The 14,569-nt window shown below is 41.4% G+C and overlaps 1 protein-coding gene across 1 annotated transcript in view; it reads left to right on the top strand.

The window, feature by feature from the left end:
• The window catches only part of bean1 (brain expressed, associated with NEDD4, 1), a gene marked incomplete at both ends in the record, with an annotated part of 36,571 nt that overhangs the window by 89 nt on the left and 21,913 nt on the right, over nt 1-14,569 (top strand). The window lies entirely within an intron of this gene.

The raw sequence follows: 14,569 nt of genomic DNA, 5'->3' as shown, positions 1-14,569 counted from the left end.
CCTTTATTGAGTGTTGTTTGGAGGACATCGGTCCTGAAAGACACAAAGCGTGGCTCTCATATGTGATGGGATGAAAAAAGACTCATCTGGGAAACAAAGAAGACCAACATTAGGACTTAACTTTACATATAAAAAAAAGGTTTAAAGAAAGGAAGGATTGATAATAAGATGTCATACAAAGAATATGAAAGCTATTCCTCATTTTTCGTTTGGTTTCCTGTAAACAAAAGCGCTCAACTTGTGTAATCGTCGCAGCTCTCTAAACCACATTAGCCTCAAATCTTGACTGGACTCACGGTCTGTATTGTTGTCTTTTTTAATTGACCTCAATGTTGGCCGACACAACCTTTTTTTCTCTCCTCTTCATAAGAGTTTGATATTGTTATAACAGGTACAATAGCAATACAATGTCAATAATTATCTTTATTCTTGTTCTATAATTTCATAAATACAACAAACCTTTTGTATATTTAATATGACTATAAAACTTTATAAGCTGTGATATCTTCACTGGTTCTGTCCATCCGGGGAGAGGGATCCTCCTCTGTTGCTCTCCCTCAGGTTTCTTCCCTTTTTCCCTGTGAAATGGTTTTTACTATCTTTATTTGGGGAGTTTTTCCTGATCCGATGTGAGGTCCCGGGACAGGAATGTTATGTGTACAGATTGTAAAGCCCTCCGAGGCAAATTTGTATGTATGATGTTGGGCTATAAAATAAACTGAATTGAATTGAATTGGATATCAAATAGCTTTTGCGGCTCCAGACACATTGTATTGGTGAAAAAAACATCAAAATGTCTCTTTGGATATGGAAGGTTTCTGACCGCTGACTTATACGGCAGAATAAAACCTGTTTATTCGATAAAAAGAGGTTCAAGTTCAGCAGAACACATCTGGAGATCAACTTTATTGATTTAAAGGGAAAATCTGCAACTTTCTTATTAACGCTGTGCAACAATATCGATACAGCCGACAATCGGGACAATTTTTTCGTCACGATACGATATATCATACGATATAATAACGATGCTCTTCAAGATGAGTGAAAGTCTAAAATATACAAATTAAAAGTACTAAAGGCCGGTTTTGACCACGAGGCGGATGCAGAATTATAAAAACGGTTTTATTAGGAAGTTAAAATATATTCAACATGTTTGTCATCTTCATGTTTTGTAGAAAAAACATTATCTTGATCACAAATCAACACATTTATGTGCTTTAACTTTACATACTTTTTATATTTCTCACGATAAAACCAAAAAAATAAAAGAAATAAAACTTTTTTTTCTACAAACTTTTCTGAAAATTTTTTTACAAATTTTTCTAGAAACTTTATAAAACTTTTCTAAAATCTTTCACACGCTTCCTCTATGTATAATTCTCCTCCTGCAGAGTCGTTGAATATAAAAGTGTGTTTCGCTGCTGGACATCTCACTTCTGTAAGTTGCATGCTGGCCCCTGATTGGCTCCCTACTTCTTGTGGTGTCACAGCACCGGTCTTCCTCAGACTTGGTCGTGCTGGTCAAACTCCATCATGAGGTCCGATGTTTTCATAGTTCATCGTTTCATCTTCTGCATCATAACGCACCTGTGAGAAACAACACAATCAAAGCTTCACTTTCTGATCCCACTCCTCCAGTTTGCACTGGAACTAGATTTCATTCTGTTCTTTATCCAGAGGAACAGCAAACATGCTCTTCAGACCGTAAAGAACCTTTAAAGCCACGAATGTTCCAGTGAGAAAACACTGAAGATAAGAATGTAATAAAGTACCAACTGTAAAATAAACATTTCATTATTAGGTTGTTAAAAAACTCACAGCGACTTCATCCGTCTGACTTTTCTTCTCTGAAGAGACAAAAAGAAAGAGTCGACTTTAGTGTCAGTAAAAATCCTCTTTTATGAGCTTCAATATGTGGATGTTCTTCACCTTTCATCCTTGCCCAGATGTTGACGGCCACAACTATTATTATGAGTGCTGCTACTCCAACAGGCACAAAGATGAACCTCCACCAGCCTGGAACGAGAGCGGAAACTCTCTTTAAAAGTATTTAATTCAGCTTTTAGACTCAAAATACATTTTATTTACAGTTAAATACATAACAATTGTGAAATGTTCCTTTACATCAGCATGAAAAACCAGCTCTAAAATGTCTTTAATTACAGAGAACAACTTGCACTCCAGCATTAATATGAATAAATTAATACATTAATACATTTATCGATCACTCTATTTTTTTTTAGCATTTTTCCAGAAAGAGAGTTCATCAAACAAACTTGTTTTCTCACCTGTTTCATCACCTGAGGGAGAAATTCTGAAAGGAAACTTCTGCACTTTTCCACCTTCGGTCACTTCACACATCAATGAATTAAACATCGATGTGTGAAAGAAATGAGAAGTCAGAACCTTCAGAGAGGCGGAGCAGGAAGACTGTGATGTCATCAAGTCTTTGTTGTGTTTGTCCACATCTTGACCCTCAAGCAGCCACTTCACTGTGTGTGTACATCTATATGTCGACACAGAGCAGTTTACCGTCACCTCACCAGTGTCCTTGTGTTCAGTCACTGGTGAAGATGGAGACATTGAGAGAGAGAGAAGAGGAACTTCATCACTATAATCATTATTATTATAATGTTTCAGTATATTGTTCGGACCAGACAGTTTGAAAACATGATGATGTGAATACTCACTGGTGACAACTGACAGAATAAACACAGCAACTTGTCCTGGTCCGATCTGTCCGCAGTCATAACGACCACCATCTTCATCTGTGACATTCTTTATAACCAGAGAACAATTCTCTGAAAAACTCAGTCTGTCTGATTTATGTTTGGCGTCATCAGTAATCTTATCATCTTCAACCAGAGATACTCTTAGTCCCCTTGAATCATAGAAGATCCACAAAGTAGAGTCACAGTTTTTATGATCATCTATCAGACTGTTGTAAGAAGGCAAAGTGACTTCATCTCCATCTCTGACAGTGATGGAGACTAACCATTGTCCTGTTGCTGCTGCTGAGAAGATGAGAGAGAAATAAAAAGCATAAAGATAAATAAAAACATGAGTATTAATGTCAGAGTGAAGATCATTTTAGACACAACAACAGTTTGAGAATGTGCCTCATCGTTGGTTTCTAAGAGTTCATTAAACTCACTATTCACCTCGATGGGAAACAAACAGACTACTTGTGTGTCTTCTTTAAACGAAGGTTCGGTCATGAAGTAACATTAATGATATTAATACATTAGCTTCTTTAATGTTTCTGTAGTCATATACACATTGTATGTCTCCTTACCTGGAAACTGAAGCACCAGAATCAGAAACAAAGAGGTTTTAATCCATCTGAGTTCAGCCATCGTTCCTCTCCGTCTCTCGTCTCTCTGCTTCTTTACTCGTCTCTGAACTTGTTCCGTCTTCAAGACCAATGTTGAATCTACTTCCTCTCATTAGTGACGTGTCACTTCCTCCTCCCTCTGTTCTCTCATGTGGCACTTGTTGCTTTCTTTATGCACGTATGGTCAACATGAGCAGGAGTGAACTTCACACTGACATCAAGTATCTGGAATCAACACCAGAGACCATTGAACCCTTTTGGGGTTGAAACTGTTTCCTCTCATTCAGTTCTGTTGAACTGGACTCTCATCACTCAAAGTCATATACGTTTCTGCCTTCAATGATCCGATCTGATGCAGCAACACACAAACTGTTGAGACTCACGTTGACATGCAAGCAAACCAACAAGGACGTCATGTTCAGTCCCGCGGTCAGAAAGAAGAAGACGAAGACGAGGGTGTGAAGATTGTTGCTTCAGATAAATGTTTGCAGCAAAAGCAACTTGTTTTCTTCAGATGGTGTTCATCAGAGAACAGACAGGATTCATGCTGATGATTGACAGCAGGAACACACAGGTGAAAGGTCAAAGTCATGGACCACCACAGCTTCATTGATGGTGCAGTGCGGTGATGCTGTAGCAGCTGGGAAAGCACACAGATAAGATGACGCTTCACTGGTCTGAGACCTGTTCGTTCCTCATTCTGTCTTTGCCGCTGGTCTGAGAACTGGAGAAGAAGTGGTTTGGTGATAATGTGGGCCACAACATTCTCAGAACAACAATAATCAAGAAAGTACAATTACTTCAAAAAAGTTGAACTACAAAGTGCTATTAGTAAGTGCCATCTAAGTGCTACTAAAGTGCTACTACGGCGCTACTTTCCTTATTCAAGGTGTAGTCGAAAAAGATGTGTTTTTAATTTGCGGCAGAAGATGTAGAGACTTTCTGCTCTGTCCTGATGTCAATGGGGAGCTCATTCCAACATTGAGGAGCCAGGACAGGAAACAGTCGTGACTTTGTTGAGTGTTTAGCTCGCAGTGACGGAGCTACAAGCCGATTGGCAGAAGCCGAGTGGAGCGAACGGGCCGGGGTGTACGATTTTACCATGTCCTGGATGTAGATTGGACCCGATCTGTTCGTAGCACGGTACGCAAGTACCAATGTTTTGAAGCGGATGCGGGCGACCACCGGTAACCAGTGAAGGTCGCGGAGGAGCGGAGTCGTGTGGGTGAATTTCGGTTAAAGACCAGTCGAGCTGCTGCATTCTGGATGAGCTGCAGAGGCTGGATTAGCAGGTAGACCTGCCAGGAGGGAGTTACAGTAGTCAAGACGTGAGATGTTCAGAGCCGGGATGAGAACCTGTGCCGCCTTCTAAGTGAGGAGGGGACGTATTCTCCTGATGTTGTACAGCATGAACCTACAGGAACGTGTTGTTGCGATAATGTTGGCAGTCAGGGAGAGCTGACTGTCGAGTGTCACACCGAGGTTCCTGGCAGTCGTTGTAAAGTTGTTGAAGGTAATAGTGAGGTCGTGGGTAGGAGAGCCTTTTCAGGTGGTGTGCGGACAACCACTGAGAGATGTCAGTCAGACAGTCAGAGATTCGTGCTGCTACCTGTGTGTCCGATTGGGGAAACGAGAGGATCAGTTGGGTGTCATCAGCATAGCTATGGTAAGAAAAGCCATGCGAGCGAATGACAGCGCCGAGAGAGTTGGTGTGCAGAGAGAAGAGGAGAGGACCCAGGACGGAGCCTTGAGGGACTCCAGTACCAAGAGGACAAGGTTCAGACACAGATCCTCTCCAAGTTACCCGGTAGTTGCGATCATTGAGGTAGGATGAGAAGAGGGAGAGCGCAGTGCCTGTGATACCAAGGTCCTGCAGGGAGGAAATAAGGATCTGGTGGTTCACTGTGTCAACGGCAGCAGAAAGGTCTAGAAGGAGAAGGACAGAGGAGAGAGAGGCTGCTCTAGCAGTGTGAATCTGCTCAGAGACAGCGAGGAGGTCAGTCTCTGTTGAGTGGCCTGCCTTGAATCCAGACACATGAGGACAGTTCACACTTCATGAGCACAAAGAGGCGCTTCTTGAATTCTCTTGAGAACCACTTTGACCCTGGAAGGTTGGTTCTCGCTGAGTTGCAACAAGCAGTTCATTTGTATTTCCCCCGACTGATCAGTCTGGCTCATATTGGGCAGTTTTGGAGTCTCCGACAGTTTGAAGCGTTTGGAGGAAAACACATACGTGCAATTAAAGTTGTTTCATTTAAGTTAAATGAATATCAGCATCAATGGGCATTTGCAGCATCGGTGCAAAGAATAATCATCGGCCTTTAAATATATCCTTTGATTTTAAATTAAGAGTTGTGTTTAGCAGTGTGTAAAACATGTCTCTATATTTTAAGGAAGAGAAGTTGTCTCTAGATGCTTTTACACTGTATGATTGTATTTGTTGTTGTGGAAATCCTTTGATTTATTTTTAGTGGGATTACAGGTCGAGCTTTTAAACTCCAGTGAAACGAGGTAGATAGTATTTATGGAAACTGTATTTATGTCAAACCCATCTCAATAAAAGATGAACCTCCGGCTTACGCAACAACTCCTGACCACATGGAGGATGGAGGAGACGAAAGGAGGGAGGAGATGAGAAGGAGGGAGGAGATGGGTAGGAGGGAGGAGATAGGAAGGAGGGAGGAGACGGGAAGGACGGAGGAGATGGGAAGGATCGAGGAGATGGGAAGGAAGGAGGGAGGGAGGAACAGACGGACGGATGACTTGTATGGACGTGTGTTTTCTCGTCACTTCCTTCCTTTTTCTCGCTCTCTTTCCTCTTCCCCTATCTTTCTCTCGCTTCCTTTGACACACTCTTTATATCTGTTTCTCTTTCTCTCCATGCACCTTTTATGCCTCCCCCTCTCTTCCTCTCCCTGATCTATTATTCACTTCCCTCCCTGACTCCCGCTCTCCCTCCCTTGACACCTGAAACCTCTCCGTCGGCGTTTAGACCTCCAACCGGCAGCGCTTTCCCTCCGAGGAGAAGAAACAGAGCGATGAATAAAAGAACGGAGAGACAGATAAAAAGCGTCGGGAAGGGCAGCTCTATAGACGCGGCGAGGCTTTCAGGTTGACATTTACCTCGGTCCATGTGAGGCCAACCATGTGTAGACCAGACGGTATACACTTTCACACACCTGAGGAAGACCAGCGACCTCATCTGTGGCGTCTTTAAGGTTTTCCCTTAAAGTCTGTATAAGACGCCTTCAGCTAACGATGTAAAGTCACATGATCAGAGCAGCTGACGGAGGATAAAGTGCGATGGAGGTTGTATGGGTCCACGTTTGTGTCCCGTATTAAACCAAGTCAACGTGCACTTGTTTTGTTTTCAAGTTAAATACTTAAGTCACCTAACAAATGTCTTATTTAACGATACAAACGTGCCTATTTTGACCCAAAAAGCACAATCTTTTCCAAGAGCTAACCAATAAGTTCAAACCTAAAAACTAAATAAACCTTTGTTTGGAAGAATATTTAGAAAATACACCTCGGTCCAGTGAAACGGCCCTGTATAAATCTGCTTTACAAATTTGAATTTTGAATAATACGAATAATACATTATATTTATTTATAGCACTTTAAAAAGGAGAGTTAGAAAGTGTCAGATTACGATGCTCCAGAAGTTATTTTGTAATCACTGTAAGTGTTTCTGCCTGTGTTTATTCCCAAAATGCCTTCAAACAGCAGAAACAACGTATCATTTAACCTTTTTAAACATGAGCCGTGTTTTCTCAAAAATGACTAATGGTTTTAGATACCAATTTAAATCATTTCAAAAGGTATACACAGAAAACACTTGTGAGACTAGTTAAGAGGTTAATATAGCAGTATACTGTATGTGTTACTGGTTTATTGGTTGATGATCGAACATAGGAAAGAACTATTTTTAAAAAAAAAAAACTTCCAGGATGTATTTCCTCTTTTTAATTATGCATATTATATGTTTTTTTTCCTACTATAAAATATCACTATATGTTAACAGTGTCTCTGCAAAGTTTGGCTTTGATTAAGTGAAGTTAAATATTTGTAGTAGTTAATTTAGTGCAGATTTCGTGAACCGTAGGTTTAGGTCAAAGCAAAAATGCCCTAACTTTCTTCCTGGACCTTGAACGCCTCTGGTTCCACAACAGAGGAACCAGTATGCACCAGTACATACCAAGCAAGTATTGTTTCATCCATAAGTCATATTTCAGTTTTTTGGGCTGGCATGTGGTTGATATCTTGCTGAGGCTTTGTCTCACAAGGGATTTGTCTGATATTGGCGGATTCCGTAGGTCGTAAACTTTCCAGAAAGGTGGGCCAATCATGTGTGGCATCAAGTTAGGGATATGAAAATGTATATTTCCATAACTTGGGAGCTCTCTCGAGTCATATTTATGGTTTATGTTAATATTTATGGTTGAATTGTGTTATAGACATGTCAAATGGACGTATATGCTCTTGTAAGGCTGTGCAGTTTTCTTTGCTATGTCACATCAGTGGCTCTGGTATTGATTCATATGAGGACTTGGAGAGTGAGGAAGACCTCCTGATGAAGAGTTCAGGTCATAAAGGACAACGTCAAACAATGAAATAGCAGTTGAGAGCAGCAGTTTGATTGGCTCTCTGAGGTCTTGGCCAATTCTGATTGGTCGAGCTGGAAAGTTTGAACGCCAGCTGATTGCATTGCAAGTAGGGAGGGGAAATAAAAAATCTAAAAAAAGAGTAAGTGTGAATAAAATCTTGGGGTCAGTCACAAAAACCTTCTGTCTGTCAGAGGCTTCAAGAGTTTTTATTTATTTTCACACATTTATATAAAGATTACCCTTTTATATAGATATAGTTTCTTCCATGAGATGTATCCTTCAAGAAGAATATGATCGCCTCTCACATGATGAAGTTTGTGTCCCTCATCTTCTCCCAGTATACACTTGGTCTCCTTTGGGTGCTTCTGTGAAGGAGGCTGAATGTTCCACAGCTGCTTGAGCCGGAGGGCTGAGAACATTCACTTCTTCCACATCTGTCTTCATGAGAGAGGGAAAGTCACCCGGTCGACGTATTTACAGAGCAGACGTGCAACTGGAACCTTTTTTTTAATATATATTTTATTTCAGATCCATGGCCGAAGAGCAAAACCTCAAAAAGAAAATTGTTGTTTTCTTGCAGAGTGCTTTTTGTTTGGAAACATAATACAAAATCCAAAAAACTTAGTTTTCCTACTAAGTCTTTTTTTTTTTTAAAAAAAGACTGTATGCATGTAACAACCGGAAATCGACACGTGTTGCTGCACTTTCGTAGGAAAACGCACAACAAATGTGTAAGTAACTTTCCTTAAGATATACACAATGCTACGTGAGGAAATGTAGAAAGATTAGAGTCGTGACCTTGACCAATAAAGACGTGACAGGGTCATAAATATTACAGATTATTTGAACAAGCATAGCTGCGTGCATGCCCTGCACACACTAATTTAATGTGTGTGTGTGTGTGTGTGTGTGTGTGTGTGTGTGTGTGTGTGTGTGTGTGTGTGTGTGTGTGTGTGTCACATCGCTGCAAAAGATAAAGGCTAAACACAATCTACATATTAGAGCACTGGCATGCGCGCGGCATCAGATGAGATCTGAAATGGAATCTGCTTCTGTTCCTCCTGGCTGCACACGCCTCCCATCATCCATCAGCGACGCCGCGCCTTCCCGCCACCGAGCCATCAATCATCGCATTCCCGATGCTTTGTGGAAATGGGAGGGGAAAAACTTCATTTAACGCCATTTTACCTTCTATCTCATCCACCTCCCTCTCTCTCTCTCTTTGTCCGTCCTTCCATCCCTCCGCCTGCGCTCCCATCCAATCTCAGCCGCGCTGTAAGGTCGTTTATTTGAATCTATTTAAATGGATATGAGGCGTGTGCATATGCGGGGAGATTTCACGGCCCAGCAGGTCAGCAAATACCGAGGCTGTTCCAGCTCACTGAGCCGCCATCAGGGCCCATAGACAATCACTACACACCACAGGTGGTCAACTCTGCCTATATATGTGTTTGTGTGTGGGCTAAAGTAGCATCCATCCATCTATAATAAAACACCTGAAGAACCGAAGAGGTGAGGGGTGATGAGGCATGAGTGGAATAAAAAGAAAGGAAGGATGAGATGGAGATGGAACCAGGAGAGGACAGGAGGAGGCTCAGGACAGGAAGTGAACGTGTTGAGGGAGGTGGCTTGGGACAATGAGAGGACAAGGTAAGAGGAGAGAGGAGAGGAAGGAGAGGTGAAGGGCACATGTCTTGGCTAGTGCCTTGAGCTGTAAAGCTCCCTGTGACTCCACCACACTCGCTGCCTCCTCTTCTTCACTTCATTAACTCTGCCGCTTGGAACGGGACCCTGGATGGACGTGCAGAGCACCAGACACTAAACGAGAACACATCGCGCTCGTTTTCAGGTTCATACTTGTAACTTTAGCTTTTGTTTGCATACTTAAAAGTTACATTTGTTCTTCTCTCGTCTGTCTGAATATTCCTGTGTTCTCTCTTTGTCTGAAAGAGCCTTTAAAAGTAAAAAGTCCAGTCAAAGAATAAGTCCTACCTCGTGGCACCTGGCCTCCAAAAAAACACTTCCAGAGGTGTCTTATTTCACGATTGGTAATATCTGAAAAAATATCTGGAAAAAAGTTTTTCAGAAGTCCCAGAAACAGAAGGAGGCGGCCGTGCGAACAGATATCCAACATTTACTCAAAGTTTATGTTTTCCATCTGTCAAAGTTTTATTGCAGTGGAACGGCTCGTTGTCTCACACTGCCTGGACCTTTAAAAAAACCATAAAGTTAAATGATGAAAAGAGACCTCAGAGGTGGAAGGAGGAGACGACTTGAACAATTTTTCCACCAGAGTTATGCTGCATGTGCAGGATTTTAAAACACACAAATAAATGTCCCATTGCCAGTAGAGGAGAATGCCTTTCTGTTTTTTTTTTCAAATTCAATGTCATAAAACAGCAGGAAAAAAGAGATTAGCAAACAGTAGAAATGTTCTGGAGTCTTCTTCCGTTTCATATCTGTTACTTATTCAGTCTCGGTGCAGACTAATGACTAATTTATTGAATCCCCTTTTAAAGGATCATACCCCTTAAGCCTAATTAAATATATGTAACACAGTGTTGTGACGGTATATATATATATATATATATATATATATATATATATATATATATATATATATATATATATATATACCATAGTTACTCTTATTTCCATTGATGAAGGTGTTTTCAGTTCTTCTGTGGTTTGAAGTTTAGTTTTGCTACTTTCCAATATCTGCTTTATTTTTTTAACCTGATTTTGCTGCTCCATGATACAAGCTTTTAAATGACAAAATAATAACTATCATTACTGAATTAGGTTTTTATTCTTCAATAAAAAAAACACCCTAATCCTAATATTCTCTGATATATGTCTAATATTTATCTGCCATTGCAGATATTTTGCAAAGCCCCAAAAAAAAGAGTTGGCATTGGTTGTAAAAAAAAGAAAGAAATGTTGGCATTAAGCGTAGGCTACACATAGAGGGGTGTGTGCTGAGGCCGTTTTAACAAGATTAAACATCGCTTCTTCCTTCCCTCCCTCTTTCATCTTCTCCTTCGGCTCTCCTCCACCTTTTATCCCCGACACAGCACTTCTGAGAGAGAGGGAGGCAGAAAGAAAGAGAGAGAGAGAGAGAGAGAGAGAGGGATGAGCAGAAGGGCAAAGAGCCACACAGGGAATCACACATAAAGACACAGAGAGAGGAGAAGGTCAGAGAAAGAAAGAGATCACATTATAACCCAGCAGGAAGAGGTCTGGTTTTAGACGGATTGACGGAGCACAATTCCCTCATTTGACAAAAGACACCGTAATATATATCGTTCATGACGCCGTGAAAGCAATATATGTTTGATATCTCTCAGAATTGTTTGTAAAGCTGCTCTGAGATGAGTCTTCTCTGTGTTTATTACTCTGTAAATAACATTTCACAGCTTCTATCCTCCGGTTCAGGCCAGAGACGATGATGTCGCTGGAGAGGTTATTGTGCCACAGGAAAAGGTATCAGGCGATCGTCAAAAAGGTTGTTTTATGCACCGAAAAGTGAAGATAGGTGATGTTGGGAGGTAGAACACGTCTATATTGTGGGTCCTTAAACAACTATCGTCCCAAACAGGGTCGTATACTCGAGGTCCGTCTTGGTCTCAATACAACGGTTTGCATTTTAACTTGATCTCAGTCTCAGACAAAGAGAACTCTCATTGAGGACTATCTGTGCTACTTCTGTGCTTTGATGTGAGACTCCAGAGACTCAGGAAAACTTTTGCTGGTTGGCGTTTTTTTATGGGCAGATCAGTTACAGGTGTTCTCTGGTTCTCATGTTCCACATTGTATCTTAAGTGTGTCATGCGGTGTCAGTGGTTTTGGTCTTGAACCCTCAAAGTCTTGTCTGGTCTCAGTCCTGAAACTCTCTGGTCTGGTTCAGGTGGTCTTCACTCCAACACTGGTCCAAGGAATCTACAAAGGACTATATATATTTATATATAAATACAGTTACAACTGTTTGTTGAGCGTGCTGTTGATGCACACTACTTTCCCACAATGCATAGCCCAAAAGAAACAGAGTAGAACAATGTATATATTGGGGGTGAAGCAGTTATAAGTCTTCAATCTCATCCGAAAACCATTTTTAAATTGAACTGAGGTTCGGGTTTCTGCTTTTTTTCCTCTCCATCTTGTCAGTTGTTTTAGAGCAAACAAGGTGAGCCTGAAGAGAGACCAGTTCAGCTGACGTGACACCTGTCAGTCAGCTGAAAACTCGCTCGCTTTCTTCAACATTTACTCAAAGTTCATATTTTCCAGCTGTCGTGGTTTTATTGCAGACAGCTGCAGTGAAACTGCTCATCGTCTCAGTTTCTGAACATTTAAAACCATAAAAATTAACGACGAAAAGCAAAATATTCTAAACCCTCAGAGGTGGAAAGCAAGAGAAGATGTATAACCTTTATCCACCTAAAGCATCCTGTATATTCAGGGGTTTTAAACATGAGAAAACTTGCTAAAAAAATGCCAGGAGACGAGTATTATTTAGTATTTTAGCAGTGAAAGTATTATACGATTGTAACTTTTCCCTCTGAAGACAAAAGCGGATGTTAGTGTGTGTGTGTGTGTGTGTGTGTGTGTGTGTGTGTGTGTGTGTGTGTGTGTGTGTGTGTGTGTGTGTGAACACACGTGTGGGTCAACAGATGAGCAGCTGAAGTCTTGATGAACAAATCAAGCGCTCCCTTGACCCATCAGGAGGTTGAGACTATGAGGCTCACTCACCAATCAGCTTCTGCCGTCTCGTGGGCGTCCGGCCAATCAGGACTTGAGCTGCAGAGTCTACCGACCAATCAAAGCTGGATTTACAGAGATCACCGTCCAATCACGGAAGGATCTGCTGCCGTCATTGACAGGATTTATTTTGAGTTTTTGTTTGCCACAAAGGAGTCAGAGTCACACTGTGAGAGTGTGATCTATATTAGCATTTTGTTATTTATGAAAATACATATTTAAGGCCCAATGTATTCCTGCAGTGACGCAATCAGACCACAGAGGACGTTACATTCTCCTCTCACTGCAACCTGCTGAGCAAATGAAGCTGATCACTTGAGTACAAGGAGATTCACATTGATTGATATTGATCATGTGATGCAACATGTGCTCAAACAGCAGGATTACCTGGAGGGACCGATCGCTCAGGCCTGCGATGCAAAACCTGTCCTCGCCCGGGTCCAAGGACTTTATGGTAAATGTAGCAGGAAGCGTTTTGCACAACAAGCTACCGAAAAATCTTATTTGATAATGTCGGAAAAACTTGGAAAGGACTTTGACATCCGTACCCTCTGTGCACCTCCTTCCTCTCATATTCCCATTAAAAGGTTCTCCCATCAATTCCAAAATCGGAATCAGTGGTTTGTGTTTAGGTACGCCGCACAACAACAACAACAACAACAACAACAACAACAACAACAACAACAACAACACTAAAGGAAGGAATGTGGGACAGCATACTCTGTCTCTCTGCCATCTATCCCACATGAGAGAGAGAGAGAGAGAGAGAGAGAGAGAGAGAGAGAGAGAGAGAGAGAGAAAGATTAAGGGGATGTATGATGTATTCTGACCCATATTCACACACACACACACACACACACACACACACACACACACACTGGGATGTTCTGTGACCCACATACAACCACATCTAAAATAAAATACACATCCCAAATGTTAATATTGTGTGTGTGTGTGTGTGTGTGTGTGTGTGTGTGTGTGTGTGTGTGTGTGTGTGTGTGTGTGTGTGTGTGTGACGACAGTGAGTACCATTTGTTTTAGCTGAATGTGAGAGCTGTCGTTTCCACCCAGGAGTGCAGTTACAATCGGGTGGGTTCTGAAACAACAACCCCTCTGGTTGTCGTGTTGCGTCCCTCTGCGGTGATTGTGTGTCCCTCTGTGGTCGTTTGACGTCTGTTTGAGTCTCCTACTGATCATTTTGAGTCTTTGAGGTTGTCTTGCGTCTCTTCACAGGCATCTTGTGGTTGTTTCGTGTCTCTTTGAGGTCGAGTGGTTTCACTTTGTGTCTCTGTGGTCATCTTGTGTGTCTTTGCGGCCATTTTACATTTCTTCACGGTACGTTTACTTCTTCTCTTTCCATGTAGCTCTATTTTATTCATACATGCAACTTCTTTTGTGGACCTCAGACTTTGGTAAACCAAATTCAAACACCGAAACAGTTCCTCCACATGAGTAAAGGTACGTTTTCACAAGAGATAGGAAGAATTTCCAAAAATTGAATTTCATGGGCAAATTATCTCTTTACACTTTGCCTTAGGGCAAGTGGGGACTCATTATATAGAGAGCTGAGATTGTTCTGCACATTTTGATATACAACACATGGGTATGTATCATATATGCAAGTGCCTTAAAAGATGAATTTAAGAAGATATTTAAAAATCGACAAAATGGGGTAGACTCTAAAGAATTGAAATGAATCACACAAATGACTTCAGTCCCTTCGTACGAATCTTTAAGAAGAGAAGAAGAGCAGTGAGCTCTACTTGCAGGATTAGAGAGGTCACGCGTGGCTCCATCCATCACCTTCGCATGTCACCGCTGTCTGTCAACATCAAATATCAGCCATGATATAAATCTACTGTGTGTCTCGTCC

The sequence above is a fragment of the Taurulus bubalis genome (genome assembly GCF_910589615.1).
Source record: "Taurulus bubalis genome assembly, chromosome: 14".
Lineage (NCBI taxonomy): Eukaryota > Metazoa > Chordata > Actinopteri > Perciformes > Cottidae > Taurulus > Taurulus bubalis.
This window is presented reverse-complemented; position numbering and strand designations above follow the sequence as displayed.